Below are 15,455 nucleotides of genomic sequence, written 5' to 3'. Positions count from 1 at the left end.
CAGACTCATAGAGAGCAGGCAGACAGCTGTCAGGGGGAGGGGGAATTGGGGAAAAAAAAGAAAAAAAGAGAGGGGAGAGAGAGAACTCATTGACACAAACAACAGTGTGGTGATTCCAGGGTGGGAGTGGAAGATGGTAAAGGGGGGATAATAGGTGATGGAGGAAAAATAAAATTAAGAAAAAAAACTTAAACATGCAATACCTGACTATATATATAGTCAGGGGCACTAACCTCTTTTCCCTTAGATTGCCAAATAAAAAAAAGGACAACAGCCAACACAATAGCTCTCTGGTATGAATGAATCAAAATTATACCTATTTTCTGTCAGACTGGCAAAAGAAAAACTTGTTTTGTTGTACTGCAGAATTTTAGCAATTAGTTATATGTATACCATGAGATGAAATAGTCGCTGCTGTAGACTTGTTACTAATTGTGTTTTCTTTTTTTGCTTTTATCACTAAGGAATTCAGTTGCTACATAGAACTAGCAACTGCTCAGGACTTGGTGGCAAACATTTATGTGTGCTATTATAACCCAGTTTAGTATTATTTTCCACATTAATTTATTTCATCTTATTGGATATATTTTGGAAGCCACTGAAATCGTTGGGGAAAGTGAAGGTCGTGTTAGTTCATAAGTAGAAAATGTTACTGTTAAAAACAGAATCACGCTTTCATCCCCACCAGGAATGTATGGTAGTCTATTCTAGGCGCAGGTGAAAGGCTCTGGCCCCTGGGAGTTTGCTCACTGAGGCAGAAAGTGCGGAAGTCTCAATGTTGGTCCAACCCACGTGTTCTGACCCAGTGCTTCTCAAACTTTAATGCGCATAAGAATCACTGAGGGATCTTGTTAAATGATTCTGGTTGGAAGATCTGAAATTCTGCGTTTCTAACAGGCTCCCAGGTGATGCTGAGATGCTGGTCCGCAGTCTGCACTTGAGCAGCAAGGTGCTGGCTAATCTGCACTGCGAGAGCAGCGCGGGTGGCTGGAGCCTTCCGGTCCTTACTGAGAAGGTAACAGGACACTCTCAGGTTGTGGGTATCTGCCTCCTCCTGAGTCAGCAGTACCAAATCGACCAAACAATCAGCATTTCTTTTTTTCTGAGGTCCCCCCGGTTAGATATGTTGCTTTCAATACTGGAGTTCACATGCATCTTAGCAGGTGCAAGAAACTTGAATAAGATAAGAATGTTCCTGCCACATGGTTCCTTTTGAACCTGACTGAATTGTAGGTCCTACACCTACTTTACTAAATAAGAAAACAGGATTGTATAAACTGAGGAAGAGCAGGCCAGGAGACTTGCCCAGTATGAATAAAAAACTTGCAACCAATTAAGCATCCTAAGTGGTCCCTCCATTTCATAAACCCGAGTCCTGGGAGAAAACCTGGAGTAACAAGCTAGTAAGTGCGCATGTACAGACATACAATTTCAAACATGACACCCCACATAGGTTACAGGGGTGGCTTACCAGGATCGTATTCCTCCTCTAGGTCCTTAAACTCCTTGGAGATACCGAGAAGGGGTTTCCAACAACCACATCCTTTAGAAATGAAAAATGTGGCTGCTCTGCATGTGAAGTAACTGGAGGTGACCCATCCTTTCTTACAACACAGCCATCATCCTCAGCAACCAGAGACTGAACTAAGGAGCGCCTGCTGGGCTGCCCTGGGTCCTTCTGGAAACGGAGTCACTGTAGGATGCAGAGGCCCTATTCTTCGCCATCCGGACTGTCTCTGTGTGAAAGGCAAGTCGTCTGAGGTGAAACGGAAGCACTATTTGTAGACATGCCTAGGATGAGTAGAGGCTCACTGGGCGAGCATTCTGTATTCTCCATGGTCCTATGGGCTGGAAAAGTGGGGTGGGGTGGAGTGGGAATAAGGGCCCGTTTAGCTGGTTTACATCCTGCCTCTGCAGGCTCCTGTCCTGTCGCCTCCAGGCATCATGAACTGGATCCAGTTCTGTGGTTCAACAAATATTTCCAGAGTCCCTACTATATTAGGCCTGGGGTACAAAGGTGAATAATTCAAGAGGAGTTTAATGTCTCTCAGATCCTGGGACATTAAAACTCCACCAAAAGATTTCAATGTTGATAAGCAAGGCTTGAGAGGTTACTGAGGTATAATAACCACAAGTTGCATAGCTGTCTCATGTTATCTCCACAAACCATCAAAATGCCCCTGAAATGACATTTTGGGGTCCAGAGTATGCTCTTACACATGATGAGACGTGGCAGTCTCGGCTCTGGCCCCCCTCTCTGCAATGCTTTCTCATAGTCCCTGTCCTGTCTGTAGATCAGCTTGCACATGACCATGCACTCACCACAGTGTAATGGCCTGCTTACCTGCCTCCCCCATTAGACGTGGACACTGTGAACATCAGCACTGTACTTATTCGCCCTCCTCTTCCCAGTGTTCTACACCCAGCAAATGTTGGACAGACATCTGCTAAATAACCCCACATCCTTATCTATTCTGAACTGTTCATTTCAGGGAGAAGAGCAGCCAGCCATTTGCTCTCCTGGTCCACTGTGAAATTGCGGGCATTTGCCTTCCTATTTTCAAGCATTTGGATTATGTCAAGATTCTTTGTGTCTTCTACATGTTGTCCTTTATCTCAATGGAAATATCTATTTTATTTAATTGAATTCACTGTTAGGGGAAGGATGATTTCAACTATCAGAAAACATAAATACCAACCCTTTTAAGAAGGTAGAAGAATTCACCAAAACCATGAGACTTAGTAAAAGCCTCTCCTGTTGTTGCCCTGAGCGCTCCCTAGTGCAGAGCCCTCCACTCAGTGTGCCTGGGGCTGCTGGAGGGGGCAGGGCCTGCTTCCCAGCGACACTGCACACCCTGGTGGGCAGAGCCTATTTGCTAGAGCGCATCTGTCCGAGCCCAAACCCTCGGTCACCAATCAGCAGCACTCACTCTAGGCGGTTACTGTTCTCTCTCGCTAGGTGCTTTATTTCACTTTGTAATCTGGGGATAATGATAATAACTGTGCCATGTGAAGTGGCTGAGGAGATTAAGAAGGTAATGCATAAAGCAGGAGGTAGAGCCCAGGACGCTGTAAGATCTCACTAAGTGCTACTAACTGCAGGGCACAGGAGGCCCTGCAGGCACTGCACAGAGCCAGCCGGCCTGGGAGCCTGGTCATGTGGGCCTAGTCACCAGAGCACAGCTGACAAAACCGGCAAGCCCCGCAGAGAAAGGGGTGGGTGCAGGTTGCAGAAGAGCGAGAATGGGGAGAGTGGAGGGAAAGCCTCATGAAAATGAGAGCTCCCTGAGCACAGGCCCATTGTTTGTCTTGCTCACCGGCGCTCAGTGCTGTGCGTGACACAGAGCAACTGGGAAATCTTTAATTATCTGCTGATCAAATGGATGAAGGGGTGGGAAGGTTAAGCAAGCAGGTTTTTTCTTCTTACACGTTCACTGGACCGTTCACAAACCCTCCGCAGTGCAGGAAGAGCACAGGGCATGGCTCCCGCGGGTTCCACCAGGATCTGCAACAGTTGGCTGAGTGGCTCTGGCCAGGTGACTCAGCTTCCCCAAGTCTCAGTTTCTTTATCTGTAAAGCCTACTTTGCAGAATTGTTGTGAGGATTAGAGATAATGCACGGGCTTGGTGCCTATTTGACATTCAAGAAAATGGCAGTGAGTACTGCGATTGTGTTATCTATTCTCCCGAGAGAAGTGCCCGGAAGAAAGAACAAAGAGCTGAGAATCAGGAAACCAAGCTCTTGTCCTGCCACTGCAATTCCCATGGTTCCTCTCAGTCTAAGTTCCAATTTACCAAAGGGCAGTGCCACCGTGGACCATACTACCATCCAGGGAAGATGTGGGCACCATGAGGTTAGGCGTTTAGAGCATGAATTTTCAAGTAAGATGCTTCTGTTTACTAAAGTGGATCATGGCTTTTATTGCAAAATCAGAAGCGGACTAGGACCAGCAACTAGAGCAGTGGTTCTCAACCTTCTGGCCCTTTAAATACAGTTCCTTGTGTTGTGACCCAACCCTAAAATTATTTTCGTTGCTACTTCATAACTGTAATGTTGCTACTGTTATGAATCGTAATGTAAATATCTGATATGCAGGATGGTCTTAGGCGACCCCTGTGAAAGGGTCGTTCAACCGCCAAAGGGGTCACGACCCACAGTTTGAGAACCGCTGAACTAGAGGGACTGTCAAGAAAACTCACGACATCCTGAAGAGAAATGATAGATGCAGACTAAGATGCTGTGTGGAAAAACTGATTTGCCAAATCAGTGTCATGCATAAATCAAAAGTGGGAACAACAAAGCTTGAGCACGATCTCAGACTGGCACATCTATAAACGGAAAGCACCCCTCCCAGTATTCCCAGGCCATCTAAGCCACCAACCTAGAATTGATTAGGAGTGATTTTTCCAATTGGAAAAGAGAAAAACACATTTAATATGATCTGCTAGCACTAATGTATTTCTTCCCATGTAATGAAATGCAGTGATAAAAGCTGAAAATTAAACTGTAGCTGCACGTTCTGAGGAAGAAACAGTGAAAAGCCCTGAAAATGACCTTGTAATGCTCAGCATTAAAGTAAATCCAGTGGAAAATTAGGTCCTGATAATCTAGGAGAGCCCCGGGGAGAGGACGCTGGGTGAACACAGCAGGCAGCATTTTCAAAGCTCAGTGACTCAGAGATGGTGGAAGTGAGAGCTGTAATTACATCCGCTGGAAGGAAGAAAACCAACCAGGGCTTTCAGGATCCACAGGCCTCTTACCCAGCACATCAAGCTTCGGAGTAGGAAAACAGCCATGATCCACTGCCACCCTGAAGGCTGGGATCGTAGGAGCAGCGATAATAACAGTACTAGGGATTCTGGATAGGAAGCGTCTAAATCAACTGTGAGGATGAGGACAAGTCCCAGAAGACTGAGCTCTGCTTGTTCATTTCTTCTTCTTTCCAATAAAGAAGGTCCTGACATCAAAATCCCAGCGTTTCCTTTCCTAATCGTCTTGCCACGTAGCCCAGCAGAAGGTCAAACCTCGTTTGTGAGAGACATGGGCAACCTGACAAAATTCTGCAACATGATTACTGGTCTTTTTGGCTTTCTAGGAGCCTTTCACTGGCATTTCTGGCATTTGCTGGTCGGTGGGGGTAGAGGTGAATGAACTGAGTTTGCTGGCCTCCCCTTCAAATCTTCCTCTACATCAGTTATAGGCCTCTGTCAGGCTTTCGCCACTTTCACCCACATTAGAGGTCCTTAATATTTAACGCTTTTACTTAAGGTGAAACCATGAACAGAAAACACCTTTCCTAAAATTCCCATCCACACAGTTTGCTCTCAGACACAACCTGACTTCTCACACACCCTCATTTCCCAAGGTCTCAAAACTCTCAGTAGGTTACAGCTAATAATGGATTAGGTAATGAAATAATAAAATAAGCAAGTTCATTGCTAAGCTGACTGGAGAGAGGAGGGAAGCACCTAGAAGAACATCTCTTGTGCTCTCACCTAGGGAAGGAACCATAGCTCTAGAACAGTGATGGTAAACCTATGACACGTGTGTCAGAGGTGACACGTGAACTCATTTTTTTTGGTTGATTTTTCTTTGTTAAATGGCATTTAAATATATAAAATAAATATCAAAAATATAAATCTGTTTTACTATGGTTGCAAATATCAAAAAATTTCTATATGTGACACAGCACCAGAGTTAAGTTAGGGTTTTTCAAAATGCTGACACGCCGAGCTCAAAAGGTTCGCCATCACTGCTCTAGAATGACCAGCTCTAAGGGAAGAGAGTGCTTGAAGTTGGAGGTGGAGATGGCAAAAGTTTGACTGGAAAATATCCATAAAAAAACAGACCTTCAATACCACAATGGAAAAGAAATAACACAGTGACTGCACAGCAGTAGGAAGAAAATGCATTTACGTCTTCTAAGATGTGAGAGGAGTAACTACCACCACAGCACTGCAGCAGTTAATAGTCATTCAGCAAGTAATTACTGTTGCTAGCTATTGTTGCAAGTACTGTCCACGCATTACCTCATTTAACCATCACGAAAACATTAGGAGGTCAGTACTTTCATTACCCTTATTTTATGGTTGAGGAAACTAAGGCCCTGGGTTCTGTGATGTGCCCAAGGTCACTGTAGGAAACAATAAGACATTTCCTTTGGTTACAGAAGGAAAGGAAGAGAGGATGAGGAGGAAATGTAAGCTGGTGATGCATCAAAAGTCTAGACCAGGGGTGGGCAAACTTTTTGACTCGAGGGCCACAATGGGTTCTTAAACTGGACCGGAGGGCCGGAACAAAAGCATGGATGGAGTGTTTGTGTGAACTAATATAAATTCAAAGTAAACATCATTACATAAAAGGGTATGGTCTTTTTTTTTTTTTTTTTTTAGTTTTATTCATTTCAAACGGGCCGGATCCGGCCCGCGGGCCGTAGTTTGCCCACGGCTGGTCTAGACTGTCCATCGAAACCATTTCAGATTAACTGTTAGCAACAGGGAGCCACTGACACTTCCTAAGCACTGGAAGAGGTGGAGGATGGACTGGAGCACCAGGGGACAGAGGCGGTCAGTGATGAGGCGTTTGGAATAGGAAGATACATTCTGATTGGGGAATGAAAACACTATTGAAGTAAATGGGAAGTGTAGAGAAGGAGATGATTGGCATTAATGAAGACTTCTCCGAGCTAAATGTGAAATGCTGAGAGGTCATTAGAATTAGATCATTTCTTCCTTTGAAAGACTGCAAAGACATTTCTGTATGATTTCATTTTCTCTTACAGAAGTTGCCACAGACAGATAGGCATGGCCCCATTTAGTACCATACAAAGGCAGTCTTAACTGACTTAAAAAAGTTAAGTGGTTTACTAATCTGGAGTGGCGTCTCTCCTTTAAGGATATACTATCTCTGGGATAATATCTATCATTAGTAGATACTTCACTACAAAACAGGGAGCTAAAACTCATTCATGTCATAACAGAAGAACCAACTTCAATCACAAACAGAATGCCCTAGGATGTTGTAGCAAACAACAGAACACAAAAGTCCCAAGGCAATGACTTGTCAGGCAGAACTGACAGCCCCTATTTCATCTTCATCTTCTCTTCATTCCCTTTTGCTTTAACCAAAGTTTCTCACTGTTTCTTGAACATAACCCCATGCTCTGGTACTACATGAAAGGAGTGTGTTTTAGGGATGGCACAGTAATTAAAGGCTACACTCAGCAATAACAGTATACCACCCACCCACATACATTACAGCAGCTCAAACTCTGCAGAGCTCTGCTGTTTGTAGTCTGTGACCTTTAAAACAGGTGATAAGTCAGCACAGTGCAATTAAGAATGGCTTACTAAGTTGTTTTAATGCAAAATAATAGGCTATTAGTTCATCTGTCACACATACTGAAAAGATCCCTGCCATGTACTACTAGTATAGTTAATGCCTAAAAGCTCCATTAGGAAACACTGTTGGAGGGGAAAGGCCTATTTGTAACTTGATTAATACTCTAAACTGCAGTAGTGTCCCAAATTCCAAGGAGATGGTATATATGACGGCATTAATTATTTTGATAAGGGAGTTCACTTCCATATACAGAGAGGGCAGAGATGGAATAAAGAACCACTGGCTCTGATACTGTCTTACCTTCAACCTCAATGTGAGAGACTCATACGATCTAACTCTCTGCATGAAGGGATGTCATATTATGAAGGAGAAAAACTACACCCGTTAACTCTCAATTGCCATCATAAATAATGCTACCTAGGTCTCTAGTGATGAGCTGCAGGGCTCTATCCTGGGCTTTGTTTTATACAAATATTTTACCAATGACTTAAAGGTAAGAGGCCAATGCATTGGATGAAAAAATGTGATTCCCAACAGAAACAATATAAGAAATGCCCCATAGTTGGCTCTAAAAACCAGTACTGTTTACACAGGATGGGGTCAACAGCATGTGAGAATAGAATCATGAGTTTGCTATCAACATGTTTATCAAGCCAACAATGAAAAATGGCTGCTTAAAAACTTAATGTGTTTTTTGTTCCATTTACAGAAATGGAATCAAGCCACAAGAAGACCCGAAGGAAACTTAAAGTGGGAATTACTAAGGAAGAGAAGTCAATCTTCAGAGGCAATATACTGCAATATACTGCCCAAAATCATTTGCATTTTGGAAAAGGCAAAACAATAGAGACAGAAAAAAAGATTAGCAATCACCAGAAATTTGCCGGGAGGGAATGATGAAGAGTTGGAACATGGGATTTCAGGGAAGTGAAACCATTCTATAAATGCTGGATACATTTGTCAGAACCCACAGAATGTACAACACAAAGAGTGAACTCTAATGTCAACTATGGACTTTAGTTAATACTAATGGACCGATGTTGGCTCATCAATTGTAATAAATGTGCCACAGCAATGCAAGATGTTAATAATAGGGGAAACTGAAGAGGGAAATAGATGGAAACTCTGTACTATCTGCTCAATTTTTCGGTAGATCTAAAACTGCTCTAAAAATAAGGTATTAATTTTTTAAAAAAACCATTTAAAAAATCAAAATGCTATGTTAGAAAATACCCACTTAATGCAAAAGAAATGGGTGAGCAGTAGATTAGTACATTGCATAAGAACTCTGAGATCCTTTGAAATCCTCAGGTAGTCTCACTTTTTAGACCAGAGATATGCATAACTATTGGTGAGAAGAGTGAGTACAACAAACAAATGGTCACGGCTGTCCCTCTTAGTAACTGCAGTTGACATTCTCTCTCTCTACTTGAGGACGAATAGCAGGTTTCGAAAAGCCTAGTCTATGGACTTCAGGTCATAACTATGGAGAGGAATAAGGAAAGAACATGGCATCAGAGTCAGAGCCATGACCCTGTTAAACGTCACCTGAGCCCTGAGCTCCTGGAAAGCAGCTCCAGATAAGGAAATCCCAGAACCCTGCTCTGGGTAACAGCTACTGCAAGGAACCACTCCTCCCCATAGCGTGAGAGGATTCCTGATGCCACCATGTTTACAACTATGACAGCCAGACACAGACCAACCAAATTCTCATTCTTTGCCTCATAAACGATTAGCTGAACTGCTTCCCTATGACTGACTGGAACAAAATGCTTAACTTTAGTTAAGCTTCTCTGCTTCCCCCAAGTCCTTGACCCATCCTCACCCCGAATCAACATACAACCCCTCCTGGATAGGCCTTCTGAGAACTGGCCTACCTCCAGGAAAGACATTCCCTGATAAACTGTCCAATTCTTTCACCTGCTCCCCCAAGTCTGGCTCTTTCTAGCCTTATGTCCCTACCCCTATAAAATAAGCTTCTTTTCTAGCTGGTATTCAACATCCTTGCAGATCATGGGGTCAGAGCATTCTCCCTATGACAAAAGCCCCTCCACCCTCATTGCAAGGATTTTTTAGAATAAAGTATTTTCTTACCTAAATCCATGTTTTTTTCTTTGATGGACAACATACTCTTTTAATTCAGGCTGGATGTATGGGTCTAACTACAATCATTCAGCACATCAATGAGTTTTAATATAACTGCAGAGTCATAAGATTATTTTTTTTCTCTCATAAGATCTTAATGCTCCATGGGATTTACAAATTAGCCAGCCCAACCTCTCAGCCATGGCAGGAAAACCAGCTGCACTTTTGAGCAATACATCCTGCCAGTGATCAAACACCTTTGGTAACACACCAGGTAACTTGTTCCACTGTTAGGAAATCCTCAAACCAAGCTGACATCTACTCCTACCTGCGGCCACCCACAGGTACCAGTTCTGACCTCTGAACTACAAGGAATTTCTATGCTTCCTTCCAAATCGCTCTCCAGATGACTGAAGGCGATGGCGCCCGACTTCTTCACATGAGCATAAAGAGGCACCAAGCCTGCGGAGATCTTCCACCTGCCTGTGCAAAGACCAAACCATGTCCCCTGTTTCCGTTTTTATTATTGTAGAGACACTGAAGTCACCTGTCATGTTTGGATATGTATTACTGGACAAATACTCCAAGAAAAAAGGCAGCATACATCCCGTCAGGGGCTATCACTTGCATCTTTGCAGGAGAGCGTTAAGGGTGAGCCAATATAAGGGCAAATGAATCTTTATTTAAGCCACTGCCAGATGATAGCTAGAAAACGCTTCATCTGTCTCTGGGCTTTCTCCTTTTCATGTTTCCCTTGACTTTTGTGAAACTATCAACTAGCCATTCTTGGGGCCAGTCAGCTGACACACTGCAGTCAGCTTTTCCTGTTGTTATGGAAACAGTGCGGCTGTGAGCTTCTTCCCTTAAAAATACAAATTAAAAAACCAAACAAAACCCCACTGTGAGTCAATAAAAATCATGAGCAAATATAGTCATCTACATTCCTGACATGGGTGGCAAGACTGGGAACTGGCTATAAAAATTTTACCTCATCAGAACACTTGGACCTAAAAAGCCCTCCAAAATCAGCTCCAAATTGTTATAATATACTTAAATACTTGAGAAACTGATAACCAATTTCTGGGAGGTATGGTTATTAAACTCTCCAGTTCAGTCACCATTATCTTGTACATACATTGAGAACAAAGACTAGAATTCACTGACCTCTGACCTCCCAAGGCCTGGCACCTTCAAGGCCCTGTGGAACACGACTGAATTTACCCAGAACTATTAGCAACGCTTCCTACCCTGCCCTTCCCAGGACCTCGTCCCCTAACTGACAGAAGTCACTCTGAGAATATTAACTGTGGACTCTTCAAGGGGGTTCCCCCAGCCCGAGAATACTTTTCAGCCAGAGCTCCCGGTCCCCAGGCTTCTGCAAACACACCGGCAAAGAAAGCTCACCTAAAACAGGGGTGGCTCCGAGTGCAAGCATGCTTCTGTGATAGATACGAGATGAAACCGCCTTTCCTGGTTATTATGCATGTAACAATTCTAACTTTTTGCTACACAAACTCCTGGACGGTGTCTCTTTAGGAGTTGAAAAGAGATGGATCATAGCCGAGTGGTTTTTGATGCTACCTTCAACTACCTCTCTAAATTCCTCTAATCCACCTCAAACATTGTCTACCTCCAGTTTGCAACTACTCAAGGGAGTTTATTGCAATGGACTATTATGGCAATTTTTGTCTCAGAGAAATGCTTCTTGATTTTTAAATTCCTGGCCATCCATGATCAAACACTAAAATGTTGTGCTAGGGAAAATTTATCTTCCAACTTTATTGAAGTTAGCAGTTAGAGGCCATTAAGAAGGAATCTTACATACATAAGAAATATTATACACAAATTTTATATGACATATGATAGATATTTCCATCCAAAGCTTAAAGAATATATAAAATGCAAAATGCTTGTGTTGCAAAAAGATGTTTTGTCTCCATGCTCACAATCTGCCAGACTGACATTGCAGCAAAGCAGAGGGTGACTCCCACCCGAGACACCCACCCCAAGAGCTGAGATCCCCACAGAAACGCGGCTCTGTCTCCTCAGCACTGATTCAGCTCCTGGCTGGGCCAAGAGTGACAGCAGAGTCACCAAACACTTTTTTCAGTTTTTGGTCAACAGAGAATTTTTGGCTCAAATCAAGAACACTACTGCTCCTTTGTGTTTCTTACACATGTCACTTTGGCAGTCAGTCTGTTCAACAGACACTGGTGCCTCCATCTGTCAATGTGACTGTGGGAAGAGCGACTGGAGCTCCAGGATGACAACCTGAATTTATATGCAGATGTACATATATGTGCACACACAAACTTGGACACACTAAAATACAAACCCAACTAAGGAAGTGATAATTAGGGGCTGAGCTTCACATAATCTCACTCAGAGTATGGCTGACGAGATAGCTCTAACAGTAAGGTACTGACCACACTGGGAATACAAGCCTGGGCCAGCAATGATGGTTCATTTGTTCATTCTCTATCAGGCCAGAAACTTCTTTCCCCTCTCACTTCCCACAAACAACACAAGGTCCTGTGGAATCCCTTTCATATCTTTCTCATTCACTGAACAACGACTGAGTGACTACTTTGTTCTGCACGTTAGGGATATAGCAGAAAGCAAGTCTGATGCGGCTCCTGCCCTAATGAAGCATAGTCTAATGGGGGATACGTGTAAGTGAAAAGGAAGGTAAGTACAGTGGGGCCTTGACTTATGAGTCTCCCGACTAATGAGTTTTTCGAGATACGAGCCGTCTCTCGGCAGATTTTTTGCTTTGAGTTGCGAGCTAAAATTCGGGTTACGAGCCAGCTTTAGATACTCCACCGCTAGTTGGCGCAGCGAACGTCACAGTGAATGCCACATCAGCCCAGCATTCAATTCATTGTAATGGTGAAAATTGATTTGACATACGAGTAATTTGAGTTACGAGCTCTGTCATGGAACAAATTAAACTCGTAAGTCAAGGCTCCAGTGTATGTTGGTAGGGACTCGCTCAGGATGCTATATAAGCTCAAAAAAGGAAATCATCAAACTCAGACTTTTGGTGTCAGAAAGGATTCTGAGGAAAAATAGAACTAAGACTTGAATTTATTATCTCATCTCTCTGTTCTATTTACATAGGTTTAGAGCCCTTTTTTTTTTCTTGGACAACTGTCCTGCTTTTATTTCTAGTTTTTTTATTGATTCTAGAAAGAGGAAAGGAGGAAGGGAGACTGTATACACACAGGGGGAGAGAGAGGGAGAGAGGAAGAGAGGCAGAGAGAGAGAGAGAGAGAGAGAGAGAGAGAGAGAGAGAGACCCCAATTTGAGAGAGAAACATTGATCAATTGCCTCCCACATGCACCCCGACCAGGGATCAAACCTGCAACCTTTGGTGCACAAGATGATGCTTCAACCAACTGAGCCATACTGGCCAGGGCTATCTTTACTGTCCTAATTTGTCTTTTTACCTGCAATCTCACCTTTGACAGGAACCCTTATCTTCAAGATAAAGGCAAACGTAATAGACTGGGACTGCTCGTGATCTGGGCTCCCATTTATTGCACCAGGCTTTTGCCTGCTCCTACATTTAAGACACACAGAAGCACCCCTATCTCCTGAAATGTGCTGTACTCACCCATGTCTGCCTGGAGCACCTTTCCCTTGGATTTTAGGGCTAGATCAAGCTTTACCTCCTCTGGGAAACCTTCCCTGATCTTCAGTCTGGGGGAGGCATGTGTAGTCATGTATATTTTAAAGGTATTCTAGACACCACGAACAGTGTGATATTAGGCTTCAACTCAGGGTGATCAGTGGCCCTAACCAAGAGTCCATATTTCAGAGATTGCTAGCTACCATGCTCTCCCAAAGGCAGCTATTAAAAGTCCTTCAGCTGTTCATATATTGACCAACACCTAAGACTACTTATTAGCTCAGAAACAGGAGAAGCTTTCCTACTGGTAAAATTAACGACTTGTTAATCAGAATGGTAAATGTTAGAAATGAACCTCATTGCTAAAATAAAAGATATTCCAGATATATAGACTGGGTAGAATAATTTAGAGATAGTCCCAACTCTTGCATGGAGAGGAATAAGTCTATAACTGATCACTTAGGAAAGCTTCCTGGGGCCACCAGTGTCCAGTCATGGCTTAGGAAGTTTCTCCTTGTCTGATGCTGATTACAAGAGCAACAGAATCCTATTTTTTATGACATTGCTACCTCTCTGATAGACACCTACAATGACAGCTGGGACATTAGAAAGTTTAAAAAACAGAATGAATCTATTTCTAAATGAATATTTATTTAATAAACATCTATAAGTATGGTAGGATTTGCTTTCATTATAAACTAGTAACAAGGTTGTAAGGGAGCAGCCAACCATTTCTCAATCATCTTCACTGGCCTTTCAGCATAAAGCACGTAAGTGTGGTACTCAATTAGCTTAGTCATTTCGAATCAGGGCCTCTCCTCCACGCTCTTGCAGTGCCTATGCATTCACCACAGCACATGTCAATTCGTATGGAAATGTCAGTTTACCCGTCAACTTCTCTCCCATTAAATACTGAGGTCCTTGAGAAAAGGATTGTACTTTTCATCTCTGAAGTCCATTTCTGAGCTCAGTGTCTAGTTTAAAGTAATACTTGCTGCCCGGCTCGGTGGTTGAGCATAGACCCTGGAACCAAGAGGTCACTGGTTCGATTCCCAGTCAGGGCACGTGCCAGGTTGTGGGCTCCTTCCCCAGTGGGGGACCATGCAGGAGGCAGCCGATCGATGATGTTTTCTCACTAATGTTTCTATCTCTATCTCCCTCTCCCTTATTCTCTCTCTAAAAACCAATAAAAATATATTTTAAAAAAATAAATACTTGCTGAATGACCATAATATATAAGTAGCACAATAAAGTGAAAGGGTATCTGATGAGGAACTTAGAGACCCGTTTTAACACTAGTTTCAACAACAGCTGAGTACTTACTGTGTACCAATAATCTGCTGAGTACTTACTAAGTGTCAAGCATAGTATTGGGCACTTAAATAGTATCTCACTTAGTGTTCACAATTCTGAGAGATAGCACCATCATTTTACAAAGGAGGAAAGGAAGGGTCTGACTTATTCAAGATTACTCAGATAAGTAAGTAGAAGAATCCATCTTTGAACCCAAGTCTGGTTGAATCCAAAGCACATGTTTTTAAACTCTACTTTAAAGTGTGTCCCATGGCTAACATCTGTGAGCTTAGGCAAACAAATTCCCTCTGGATTCCAATTTCTTCATTTGTTTACCGAGTGAGACTGAGTTACTCAAGCCCTTTCCAGCTCACGTTACGTGTGATAGTTCTCAGCAGCAGCAATCACGGCCTCACTCCTGCCTGCCCCAACCAGAGAGTGAAAGAGCATCTCACGTGCAGCTTGTTATAGAGCTTTTCAGACAACATTTTGTTTTTATCCTTTTTCTCTCTTTGGAAATGTCTCAGGAGATTCTGAAGGCAGAGAAAAAGACCTGTTTTTGGCACAGTGCTTCGAAGCCAGAACCTGCTGTTAGTCACCAGGGCCAGCAAGTTGTTAATTTAGTTCTAAAATCCTTCGCTGACATGTATGCTGGCTGAATACATCGTCAAAAAGGGCAATCCAGGGACACTTCAACTGCCAGAGGAGCAGAAACGGTAAGAGAAAACAGCAAAAATGTCGATCTATTTACCACATTTGAGCTGTACTGTGGCAGCTGGATAAAGAAAAGAAATTCAGTGGTTCTCTTGATATCACCTGGGGATTGCTCCATTGAAAGACTCACAGCCTATTTGTGCCTCGAAGTTTATAGTCGGGGATTGAAGTGGCATTGACAGTTCTATCTCAAAGTACTTACTGAAGACTTTATGTGGTATGTGCTGAAATACTAATATCTCAGGCCAGTAACTACACAGCTTTCCTCCTTAGAATACATTTCATCTGCTACCACTCAGTTACGCCAGGACGAGAACTGTAGAAAAATGGTAGGTCCCTAGTTGCCAGGAAACCGATGCTAGGCCTAACCCTCCACTTGGCTTCTCTGGAA

General features: G+C 43.1%; 1 protein-coding gene across 5 annotated transcripts in view; it reads right to left on the bottom strand.

The window, feature by feature from the left end:
* Window positions 1-15,455, bottom strand: part of VPS8 (VPS8 subunit of CORVET complex) — a 268,045-nt gene that overhangs the window by 15,518 nt on the left and 237,072 nt on the right. The gene's annotated exons all lie outside the window — the stretch shown is intronic.

Source organism: Myotis daubentonii, chromosome 3 (genome assembly GCF_963259705.1).
Source record: "Myotis daubentonii chromosome 3, mMyoDau2.1, whole genome shotgun sequence".
NCBI lineage: Eukaryota > Metazoa > Chordata > Mammalia > Chiroptera > Vespertilionidae > Myotis > Myotis daubentonii.
This window is presented reverse-complemented; position numbering and strand designations above follow the sequence as displayed.